The following is a 13040-nucleotide window of genomic DNA, read 5'->3' on the forward strand; positions in this document are numbered from 1 at the left end:
GATTTCTGCCTTCTATTCAGGGGCATCTAAGGTGACTGCAGCTGGCACTGCATCTGCCCAGGCCTCTTAAAAACTCATTATAATCAATATTGAATTGAACCTAATGTCAGTGCTTAAACGGACTCTCCCCACAATGGGAATTTCCATCACATCCTTGTCAGGTTTTGAGGACAAGACATCTTGAATTTGTGAGCTTCATAACTAACATTTCCACCCCTTTCCATTACAATGTCATGGCTAATGCTTTGTGAATATGTTTTAAGTAACTAGCAGATACAGCTAGATTATCAGGGTTTGTGGTTTTTTTTTTTTTTAAAAAAAGGGAACCTTAATATTCACTTTCTATTTGGCTTCTGATTTCATATTGATCTCTGTCCTTACCAGTGTCACCTCTTACCCCGCTCTCCCCGCAAAGATTCTGTGGGAGAAAGACAGCTTTTATCTCTGCTAGCATCTCTCATCAGCTGAGGCTGCAGCAGGCATGCATTGAATCAGCCCATTTCCTGGACCCCAAAGCCACCACCTTTCCCAGGCCACAGTACCAGTGGGTTCTCCGTGAATGCCTGCAGAGTGAGACTGGCGATGCCTCACGCTGCCACAGGGCTTCCATTATCCAGCCAGGTTGGTCTTGGCTACTTAGCCTCCACAAGGGTTTGCACCAGCTTTCATTGGCATGGACTATGGAAGGAGCCTGGCCCATTGTACCTAAAACCCAGCAGATTTATCAGTTCTGTGCACTACACACTCTGAAATACTACACATGCCTGGTTTTGCTTTCCCATATATTGCATGGTTTAATTACATGACATTACATTCAAGGTCATACATAAACCTCTATTGACAGCATCACCATACCACTTAGCACTTCTGCAGCAGCTCAAAGCTCTCAGAGCAATTTACACCAAAAACCCACGAGTGACTCATTTTGACAAGAAGTGCACACTAAAACATCGGCAGGGATGATCAGTGTTAAGGTATCTATCTCACAGGGTAAGAATGGTCTGTTGGCATAGCTGAGCCATTGTAATGGTTTTCAATGGAAAACCAACGGAAGCTGATAACATCTGTTCTTATGGCAGGAAATGGGAGGGAGACTAGGGGATTGAGCTCAGAGGGAACCAACCAGTGCCAGCTTTCACCAGGTTTCCTTATTTCAAGCGTCAGCGTTCTTTACAATACCACTTCTGGAGAAACTATTTAAAGATTTTGTTAATTAGTCTGTGGTCTCTAGCTATTCCTGTGCTAACTGCTGTGTTGCCTATGTGATGCCATATGGTTAAATTTGCCCGATGCAATGTCTAGACATATGAACTGCAAGGAAACAGGGTATTTGCTCACTCCCAGATGTACTGTAGAGTGAAAACAGCTAAACTGGGATTTATTTGTGGAGGTATGCTGATAATAAGGGACAGTCTTTCAATGAGCCTTGCCTGCACTCAGCCTCATTTGCAGAGTGCTTCTAAGAGCTAGGCTCCAGGCAATCAGTGCCTGCACTGATCACAGCAGGGGTTGCTGGGGATTCTCACTAGAATATCATCAGGGAGCAACTGCTCAGACTCTGAAAACTTTTGAAACTTCCTCTTCCCCATCACAACCTGCCATACAATTTATCAGTGTGTTGGCCCCGAAAGCATCACAAAAGACATGCATAGAGAATAATTAAGTATGACTATACCTCCTTTTCCCATAACCACAGCCCCTGGCACAGGGAACTGCACCAAGAGTTCTTTCACCTCCCCTCCTTCCCACATGCTGAAGGGAGAGGAGCAGGTGATTTTTGGGGGGCTCTTCCTCAGAGCCCAGCAGAAGCTTAAGTAAATGTTTAGCTGGTGGTGAGAAGGGAGCACAGCAAACAGGGTTCCCTAGTTCTGCTTATCTGTAGTTCAGACCCAAACTCAGGAAATTAAGAGTGGAGGCTCCCAAGTTAGCAGAAATGGAAGAATCACCTAAAGATGGGAATCCATTCTCTTCAACTCTATCACCATGAGGCTCCCACTGCTCATGCCTTACCCCTTTCTCTACTTCCTATTTAGCACACACTCACTCCTTCTCTCTCAGACCACTGCTTGGGCTGCCATGGTACGGCATGCCCAGGGACCACCAGTGGCACCAAATGAGGAGGCCCTCCACCCAAGGTTTCTGGACTTGCTCAGATTTCCATAGGCTGCACAGCTGGGGTGGGTGTGGCCTGACCACTCTTAAGGGGCGGCCCCATCCCAAATCAGTATGGGTGCTGCCAGAGCGGCCTGGAGCATCACTCCAGCTGCAGGGCCGCAACACCCCTGAAATCTGGCGCAGCCACCCCCTCTGTCCAGACGGACAGGCAGGCAGGCTAATGCTGTGAGCTGGTGCACAGGGTACGGTGGAGTGCGGACGAGCCCACAGAGAACTTGACTCCTGGCAGCACCAGCTCATGGACATAAGGAGACAAGACCTGGGGTCCCTGTGGGAAGGGGAGGGTGGGGATGAGTGGGGACAGGAATTTACAGCACTACCCTCCTCCCCCCGAAAAAAAAGAAATCACCTTTGTCTCAAAGTGCTTGTAGTGAGTGAAGTAATTCAATTGCATAGGTAAAATAAACTGGAAATAGTTTTTCAAAAAGAGGTTTAAAGACTGAACAGTATTTTCCTTCACTTAGGCTGGCATTTGATATTAGTAAAGAAGTGTAATTTGATTCTTAAAGTAACTCTTAATGCCCGTGAGGGATTACATACCTTCCTCATCAGGATGCTGGGAGGATTAGGTAGCGAATGTTTGCTCGGTGCTTTGAAAACGTAAAGTACTAGATAAACCCGAAACATGAATCCCTTTCCACAAGGCTGTAAAATGCCAGGGTTCCTGGTATTCTACCACCCCCGGTATCTTGTGCTGTGTCTTGTGCCACGGCATTATGCTGTACAAACAGCAGGCTGGAAAAACCCTCGATTTTGTCACGGATGAAAGATCAGGATTCTGCTCTCAGAGCAGTGTGACACCACTGATTGAAGCAGAGTCTACTGATTTACACCAGGGCATACAAGAGGACAGCTGGGCCCGGTCTGTAAAGGCCTGCGGCTTTCCAGGCCTTTGGTCTTTGATATTCTTTGTGACGCTGGGAAGTACTGTCCATAATTCCCTCCCTCTCTCTCTCTCTCTCTACTTAGTGTGGAAAGAAGAACCCTGCTGTCTCTCTAGATATCCTCCAGAAGTCCTACTGCCAACATCAGGGAGTGCAGCACCACTGCAGATGTAGCCACATGGATCGGGCTTGGGTAGGGCTTTGCCTGGGGATATTCAACCCAAGCTAGGCTAGTCCAGGCCAGGTGCCCAATCTCCTGGGCTAACTCTGCACTGAAGGCACACCCTGCCTACATCCTGCTCAACACTTGGCAGACCTGAGTGTGTGTTCACACATGAGGCTCTTTAAGTGAGTTTGCCTTTTTAAAGGTTTCAGAGTAACAGCCGTGTTAGTCTGTATTCACAAAAAGAAAAGGAGGACTTGTGGCACCTTAGAGACTAACCAATTTATTTGAGCATAAGCTTTCGTGAGCAGCTCACGAAAGCTTATGCTCAAATAAATTGGTTAGTCTCTCAGGTGCCACTAGTACTCCTTTTCTTTTTGCCTTTTCAAAGGGGATTGTCAGTTTCTCTACTATAAACACATTAAGTTTCAGCCTCTTTAATGAATGGCCCTTTCAGCCTTTGGGGGATAATACTTTGCCAGGCACCAGCCTGAGGCAAAGCCATTTGAAAATCTCCTGGAATAACACCACCACTTTGAAGATATCTAGTGAGGCGACACACATTGTGTTAGGGTAACTGAGATGGGGTGAGGGAACCAGAGACTCCGACAAGGTGTGAAGAGAGAGAGCCTCAACAAAGAATAAAGACAAAAGGCAGATTATGCTAATGGCCAGATGCTACTCCCCTGCTGGGGAATTCCTGTTCACTGTCTGGGTGTTAGCTATCTCTATGCACCCACAAGATGGGCAAAGAATATTTGTATGACATAGCCATTAGAATAGGATTTGATTCAGAGGGTAAAGCTGTGTCTTCAATACTTCAGTGATTACACTTAGCTTGTTAGTTAGGGATACCTGTCATCCTATTTAATTCCACGGTTTTATAGCTGTGCATTAGATTGGATGTTAGAATCAGAATAAAATGCACACACAGTATGGCAAGTCCTTCATTTTCCACATTTTTCTTTTTGCAGCAATTGAATATTTGCCTCTGTGGATGAGAGCACATACCGACGCGAGTGGCTGCGCTGAGATCTGGGGTGTGAGAACTGAGCATGCCATGAGCTACCTGCGCAGGGAGAGTGGCTTGGAAGAGGATGGGTAACAACAAAGTGGTGTGTTTGCAGTATATGTATGTATTTACACACAGAGGTCTGCAGATAGATGCACTATCTAAAGCACAGAGCTTACTGACATTTATTATTGCAAGAGAAAAAGAGGAGATAAGAAAATGAAAATCTTTGCACCATCATCTTTCAGAATCACTTAGCAGGTTCTGCATCTTCAAATTTAATTGCCTTTGCATCACAGCTATAGAAGCTGGAAAAATCTCATGAAGTAAACATTTCAGAGAAACAAACAAGCCAAGCTCTGTCTTTGTCTGCCTCAGGAGAGCCCCAGAAAGGACTTGTAGTTACTTTAAAAAATATCAACTTACTCATGAAGGCTGGCCACCAAAGTTCTGATACCTTCAATCAAAGTGGACATGGACGTATTTTAAATTGGTGCTTCACCACTTATTACAAAGGAGCTTGTACCTAAAAAAGGCTCCCTGCTTAGGAGAAAATGCGGTTATATTGGGGCCAGATCTGGATGCACTGCTTAGCACCTTACTCTGTGAGCATCCCCATCGACTTCAGTGGGACTGTTCCAGAAGTGAGGTACCAAGTGTGACTAGCAATGACAGACTACAAGACTTGACCCTTAATTTCCAACTCCAATTAGCCTCTAAAGCAAAACAGATGATTCTTTGCAAAGAGGCTTGAAACAACACATTACTGAGTTTCAGAATAGCAGCCGTGTTAGTCTGTATCCACAAAAAGAAAAGGAGGACTTGTGGCACCTTAGAGACTAACAAATTTATTTGAGCATAAGCTTTTGTGAGCTACAGCTCACTTCATCGGATGCTGTAGCTCACGAAAGCTTATGCTCAAATAAATTTGTTAGTCTCTAGGGTGCCACAAGTACTCCTTCACATTACTGAGTGTCACTCTAACGGATGAGAGAATAGCATAGTTTCCATTTTATCACTTCGAATCAGCAACACAAATCAAGATAACAGGATTGGACAAGAACAAATATTTTTGGATCTACACAGTTTTCCAGATTCAGGCTTTGCTGTTATCAGATTCTGGGAAAGGGTGGCAGCATGTTTTCCATAGATGGCCTGATTGATTGCTAAAGAGGCCATATGAATTATGCTCAAAATTCCTGGATAATTCATTATCTAAACTTGCATTAGCAAATTCTACATACGCAGTTTATACTTTGTAAAAACAAGAGCGATTGCTCTGGCAACGAATGTTTCCCTTCTGTTATGTTTCCTTCGCATTAAGTACCTTTGACATCAGTGTGTATGCCTAAGTAGAGACATTAAGATGACTGAAATTGCAAGATTCTAGGAATCACAGATTCCACACAACCAGTAATACAGCTGCGGTGTATCTCACCAAGACCGAAAGGCATAACCATAACACAAGGGAAGAAACTGTTTGGGGTTTTTAAAGAGAATTGTTCAGGGGCAGAGGGGAAAAGTCAAGAGTTCTGCTCTGTTAATGGCGCTCAATCTCTCTTGCTTCTGGGTTCTGCATGAATTGGAAACAATTGGCACCTTTTCAGTCTGGTTTCAGAAGACACCTACTGGATGAATCAAATGCTTTCTAGAGACAGGTTGGCTAAAGAGCCATTTCTTAAGTACTAGTCCTAAGTAGAACTGGCCAAAATACTTGTGTGTGTATTTTACTGAGAGATTATCATCATTAGGTTTGATTCTGCTCTCACCTACATGGGCTGTAAAACCAGGAGTGACTCCACTGAAGTTAATGGAATTACACTGGTGTAAAACCAGACCAACTGAGAGGAGAATCTGTTGATGAGTTGCCAGGATAGCACCAATCAAATATTCTGAGTTGGGTTTATCCATGAATCTTGAACTCTAAATGCAAAGTGGGAAGAACAGGCCATTCTTCATATTAAAGGTGAACAAGAATCCAAATACATTCTCTAGCAATACGTGGCTACCATTTTTGCCCTTTTTTAAATAGGACTGATGCATAGGAGATATTTTTAGATGACAACTGAAGCGCGCATGCAGAGCTCATTGCAAGCTGCTATGAATTACATGGTTTAAAATCAGTTCAAGAGGGGGATAGAATGATTCTGAAATAACAGAACTTGCCTGATAGGAACTTTGAAACTAAAGCGTCCTGCTTCTCCCAAGCATTGCAGTGGTGAAGTGCATTTTTATCTCCCGCAGTGTCATCACCGTGGACTTCTTGCTGGGAAGTAGAAGGGCAGCTCTTATCAGGAGATACTAGCACCAGTCATGGAAATCTTGAGATGGGGATAGTCCCTAAGGTGCCGCAAGGACTCCTCGTTGTTTTTGCTGATACAGACTAACATGACTACCCCTCTGAAACCTAAAACCTCTGGGGAGCTCAAAGCAAATCATTACCTATCATCTTCTATGAATTGATAGGATCAGGTTTATTCAGGCTCACTTTTAACTACTCTGTGCATTTTTTCTTTAACAACACTGAAAGCCAGCAGCTTTTTGGGGAAGAAAAAAAAAAAGTTGGAACAAAATAGTTCCAAGTCACTCAATTGCACTCAGTGGTGCAAGTTCTTGGTTTCAGAGTAACAGCCGTGTTAGTCTGTATTCGCAAAAAGAAAAGGAGTACTTGTGGCACCTTGGAGACTAACCAATTTATTTGAGCATAAGCTTTCGTGAGCTACAGCTCACTTCATCGGATGCATACTGTGGAAAGTGTAGAATATCTTTTTATACACACAAAGCATGAAAAAATACCTCCCCACACCTCACTCTCCTGCTGGTAATAGCTTATCTAAAGTGATCACTCTCCTTACAATGTATATGATAATCAAGGTGGGCCATTTCCAGCACAAATCCAGGGTTTAACAAGAACGTCTGAGGAGGGGAGAGGGGTGGGAAAAAACAAGGGGAAATAGGTTACCTTGCATAATGACTTAGCCACTCCCAGTCTCTATTCAAGCCTAAGTTAATTGTATCCAATTTGCAAATGAATTCCAATTCAGCAGTCTCTCACCAGAGTCTGGATTTGAACTTTTTTTGTTGTAATATCGCAACTTTCATGTCTGTAATCGCATGACCAGAGAGATTGAAGTGTTCTCCGACTGGTTTATGAATGTTATAATTCTTGACATCTGATTTGTGTCCATTTATTCTTTTGCATAGAGACTGTCCAGTTTGACCAATGTACATGGCAGAGGGGCATTGCTGGCACATGATGGCATATATCACATTGGTGGATGTGCAGGTGAACGAGCCTCTTAGTGTGGCTGATGTTATTAGGCCCTGTGATGGTGTCCCCTGAATAGATATGTGGGCACAGTTGGCAACGGGCTTTGTTGCAAGGATAGGTTCCTGGGTTAGTGGTTCTGTTGTGTGGTATGTGGTTTCTGGTGAGTATTTGCTTCAGGTTGGGGGGCTGTCTGTAGGCAAGGACTGGCCTGTCTCCCAAGATCTGTAAGAGTGTTGGGTCATCCTTCAGGATAGGTTGTAGATCCTTAATAATGCGTTGGAGGGGTTTTAGTTGGGGGCTGAAGGTGACGGCTAGTGGCGTTCTGTTATTTTCTTTGTTGGGCCTGTCCTGTAGTAGGTAACTTCTGGGAACTCTTCTGGCTCTATCAATCTGTTTCTTCACTTCCGCAGGTGGGTATTGTAGTTGTAAGAATGCTTGATAGAGATCTTGTAGGTGTTTGTCTCTGTCTGAGGGGTTGGAGCAAATGCGGTTGTATCGCAGAGCTTGGCTGTAGACAATGGATCGTGTGGTGTGGTCAGGGTGAAAGCTGCAGGCATGTAGGTAGGAATAGCGGTCAGTAGGTTTCCGGTATAGGGTGGTGTTTATGTGACCATCGTTTATTAGCACTGTAGTGTCCAGGAAGTGGATCTCTTGTGTGGAAACTCTTGTTGTTTGGTTTTGATAATAGAGATTTGTAGAGTCTGAATGTTCTTCAAATGAAAGGGACTTAATGCTGGTAAATCACTGCCTAAGAACTGTCCCCAGCCCGCAACAACATTTCTAAAACAATCAGTCATGGAAATATCTTCTGGATGCCTCAGCTCCCAGAAGAAGATATTTTCTAGGTGTGCCTAAAACTCAGTCAAACAGAGAGAAAAGGGCACAAGCAGAGAAGTGGAGCTGTAGTGAAATAATGAGTAAGAAACTTGACATTTTGTCGCTGAAGAAAAGAAAATAGCAGAAGATAATGATTCTATGAGAAGAGAAAATGTTCCTTGGATGCAGATGCTTAATTGAAGCTTTTCCAAACAGCCTGGACCAGATCTGGCTGCTGTTGCATCCTTAGTTGCATCCTTTGCATCCAGGGAACTGCTTATCTCAAAGCCCACTGAGACTCAAGCTATGAGCTCCAATGAAGGACATGAATCCAAACCGCACGCCCTAAGTCCTATCCAGCATGCAATGGGCTCAGTGTAAAACCTAGGATGAATCATCTCTGGAAATGGCCTTCTCTTTGGCTGTTCCAAAGTCCTGGTCAGGATTATGTAGGAGGCACTCCCTGGACATTACAATGACCTTCATTCCCTGCTCTGTTCTCTTGAGGGGGCAGGGAACTGTTAGCTGGCCTGTTTACCCCTAGCTGATTATAGCTTTCCTCTATGGACAACTGACTAGTCAGGTAATCAGCTTATCCCTATAGACAGGCCTTCCCATTAGGGAAGCACAAAGGCAGCACAAAGCCCAACTTAATTCTCATTAGGCTGCCTAGACAGTCCAATTCCCTCCTCAGTCTTCTGCATGGGACTCAGTAGCCTTTCCATTGTGGATCCTGCTTTATATTTTAGAAGGCCCTCCATGTCTTCAGCAAAATTATCTTTCTTGGAGAATCACCTGCTTGATTATGAAACCCTAATATGCAAGATCCTCCCTTTCCCCTTTTAAACTGTAAAGTAGTAAGAGAAATCCTAACTACTCGCACCCCTCTGTGCCTCAAATAGACTGTCCTCCTCCTGGGCACAAAGGGATCTTGCTCTTCTCCTTCAAGCTCAAATCTCCCAGCCACCCTTCCACTTCCAACCTCCCCTCCAGGGCCACCTACTCCTGAGCTTATGCCTGAATAGATGCTCTTCAAATATAACTCGCCAACAACAAACAAGAAATCAATGTTGGAAGAGGAGACAAACCCAGGACTTTATCCTCTTGAATCCCTTCCTCCCCCCGGCCCATCCTATTTCTGCCCCGACCCTACACTGTGGTGGTAGCTGAGCCTTCACAGGGGAGGTCTGCATGCCGATCTGGGCCTGTAGATCTTTGCAGTGACCTTTATGGAATCCTCTTACACTTCTATAGAACCCTAGTTGTTTCATTCCTCCATTACAAGTTCTATAGGACTCAATTATCACCAGGGGATGCATACCTAGGGCACTATATAAATAATAAAGCAATGGGGTCTGCCCCCACATACGAGGGCTAGTGGGTCCTGTTGCAGAAGACTGGGGTGGATAGGGAGAAAAAATGGACTGCAGACCCTCTGATGAGATCTGCCTTAACAGGGGAGTCGGCCTTTTCTTGCTGCCTGCCCACCCACCAACCAACCCACACCCAATAGGACCTGCCGCTGTATGTAAATGCCCTTAACTAGGCATTGTTGCACCTCCAGGAGACTCCCTTTGCCTTCTGGGATTCATTCCCAGTGAAGGGCTCTCATTTTATCCAACCCCTTCACCCATCACCAAAAACAGTTTCCTGCAGGTATCAAATTTGCCGATAATCCTATTAAAATAATGAAACTGTGAGTTTGCCACCAGTGAGCCCTCTGCGTGTAGTAAAGAGCCCTCATGCGAGGCTGGTGAGCAGGAACATCGGAAATGAGTGGGCAATAAAGAGTGAAGTTTTAATGGATCCTGTACATCACCTTTCAGGATGTTCAATTGTCTGCTTGAGCCAATAGCATTCAGGTCTTGCTGCTGTTGCAGGATGTGGAAAGAGGAAGTCAGACGAAGAATGGAGACAGGCTATTATTGCAAGATCTTCAGGGTTTCCCCCTTGCTGCAGCATGAAGCAATCTCTGTGCTTGCTATGCTTTAAACTTGCTGGTTTAATTTTCCAAGAGGACTCTCTCAGAATTATTGTTCCGAGAGGTGTGTTAATAATTCTGCATCATGATCCGGTGGCGCTAATGAAATTCTGAAAACAGGACTAAGGAGAAAGGATGTCAGTAGCACCAAAGACAATACTATGAAGGAGCAATGTTGATCTGGTGGTTTCTACTCAATAGTGATAGAAATGGAAAAAGACTTGTTTGGGAAAGTAGAAGATTCAGTTGGGGCCAAACTGGAATGGGCCATTTCCATCTAGGTTTACTGGTCTCCGAGTCTATCAGTGCTTTTTGTGCATTGTTCCAAGATTAGATATAACAAGTCACGGATCTTTGACCTGTACTATTATAATGTATTGGAGAGAGTAAATGAATATGATCTTAACTGTCATCTCTAGAGCAGGAATCCAGTGCAATTCTAGATGATTTAAGGGTTACATTTCAGATTGATCAGTGAAGGATGCCAATGTTCCTTTCCCATTGTCTGATCCCACTGTTCTAATATTAGTGCTTAGCTCAGCTGCTTTTCCATGAACTTAGTGGTATTCTGGGAAGTGTTATCAAGAGATACAAATCCAGGTCTTAAATTTGCTCTTTCTACCCCTCACTTATCCCCTGAGGAGATCTGAGATGTCAGTGTAAGAATCCTAATTTTCTTTATGCAATTGATTGTTTTATAGTGACGAATTCTGGCAGCCAAATACTGTGCCTGCCCCAGTAATCTACCCAAGAGATCTAGAAATTGGCTTCCTTGGTCTTTTATTTTTTGGCTTTCAACTGGTATCACTCACGGGTCAGTACTTGTGAATAAGGCGATAAAACAATGTAAAGAGAGCCCAAGACGGCTGGGCTGTGGAACTAACTGCTCCAAACGCTCTGGAGCTGAAACACTGACCTTGATTGCTCTTGGACTGCCTAAACTGCTGCCTGCCCTCTGGCAAGGATTAATTCATTCACGTATTGATGTTTCAAGCAACTGTCTTGAAATCATAAAAAAAAATAAAAAAAAAATAGCAGAAAGCTGTTCCATAAAAACTTTGAATGTTAGTTCCCTATCTTTTTCCAGAGATGCGCATTAACGGGTGGGAACGGTGGGAAAACTCCATCTTGTGTATGGGTAGCAGCAGCCTTTAATGTCAGGCTAAATTTTCTTTAAAGAGACAGACAGATTTAGGGTCTGATTCTCCTCTCATTTACACTGGGGTAAACCAGGAGTAGAAGTCAATGGATTTACACTGGTGTAAAGCTAGCAGAAGTGAAAGTGGCAGTATGCATCCGATGAAGTGAGCTGTAGCTCACGAAAGCTTATGCTCAAATAAATTGGTTAGTCTCTAAGGTGCCACAAGTCCTCCTTTCCTTTTTGCGAATACAGACTAACACGGCTGTTACTCTGAAACCTGAAAGGGGAATGTGACCTCCAGGCTCAGATCTTGAGCTGGCATCAATCAACAAATTTTAAAGGAGCCACGCTGATTTACACCAGCTGAGGATCTGGCCCTTAAGCTTTATTTTGTGGACAACTTTATAAACTGAGACTGGATCCATCCATCAGTTTAGATTTCAATTCAACTCCTACCTTATTGTCCACCTTGAAGCTGGCACTAGTTCTATCTCCTGTTCCTCTACTGGAGCTCATCTCCCTTAGATAAGAGTTAACACAGTTATCTTTTCTCTTTAAATCTATCTGACCATGGAGACATCCCATAATATTCAACAGTTCACGTGATCTATTCTGACAAGTGAATTTCTGCATTACAGAAAGCGGTGCATGGCCCCACGCTTTCCTCAGTACAAAGTGTTATAAATATACCTTCGAAGTCAGGAAAGCTATATTTAAAAAGCTAACACCGAGGGCTTGATAATTTTGACCCTCAGTTACTTTTCATGGGCTATTTCCACATCACCTTGCACCAAAAGGAAGTATTTCCCTTTGTGAACATTGCTGTAAGGAAGAGAAAAAGTGAGTAGGGGAATGTCAAAGAGGATGTTGGTGTGGGAAGCGTGATGTTTCCTAGACCTGACTGTTCCTCCTTGCTTTATATGGAGATGCAAAAGAAGCTACAATTTCTGATTGTCTTATATATACACATTTGTGACCTGCTACCTGAATGATCAGATTAATTAAATTCTTTGTTGGTTCCCTAGACATGAGCTGCCCGAGGAAAGATCAATGAAAACTGGCACTGTTAGCTTTGGCTGGAAGAGGATGTTGGTCCTTTTCACATGTTGCACGTGACATGGGGAAGAAATCAGTGCACTGGCAACTAAGCACAAATCCTTTTGTTTGCTGCTATGAGGCACCAGCACGGCTGGGCAATAGGGGAGAGGTGGAAGAATCTGCTGGGGTCTGGCATGTCAATGAGCATACAAAGCACCCCATTTTGCTTGAGAACATCTATATCTGGCACTGTCACTATAAGTAGCCAGTCAAGAGATACACTGCAATATAAACATGGCCCTACCAAATTCATGGTCCATTTTTGTAAATTTCATAGTCATGGTGTATTAAAAATATTGAATTTAATGGTTTCAGTTATTTAAATCTTAAATTTCACTGTGTTGTAACAAAGCATGAATATGTATTTAAAAACACAAACATATAATCATGTGAAGCCCTTAAGTTAACAAAAGCTGGTGGGGAAAAAAATAGTTCTGGTTTCAAATGTCATTAGTTGAATGTGAGCATAGAGAATCCTGCAACTGTGTCTTTCTTCCTT

General features: G+C 43.7%; 1 long non-coding RNA gene across 2 annotated transcripts in view; it reads left to right on the top strand.

The window, feature by feature from the left end:
- The window catches only part of LOC125639157 (uncharacterized), a 92673-nt gene extending 79894 nt beyond the window's left edge, over positions 1-12779 (top strand). The window contains exons 1-3 of one of the 2 annotated variants that reach the window (XR_012669098.1): positions 3159-3407; positions 4197-4337; positions 12469-12779. This is a non-coding gene — a long non-coding RNA (uncharacterized LOC125639157). Of the gene's footprint in view, positions 1-3158; positions 3408-4196; positions 4338-12468 lie in introns of those variants that run through there. The other variant, XR_007357388.2, reaches the window with a different exon arrangement.
- Positions 12780-13040: the final 261 nt, after the last annotated feature.

This window comes from Caretta caretta, chromosome 6, assembly GCF_965140235.1.
Source record: "Caretta caretta isolate rCarCar2 chromosome 6, rCarCar1.hap1, whole genome shotgun sequence".
Lineage (NCBI taxonomy): Eukaryota > Metazoa > Chordata > Testudines > Cheloniidae > Caretta > Caretta caretta.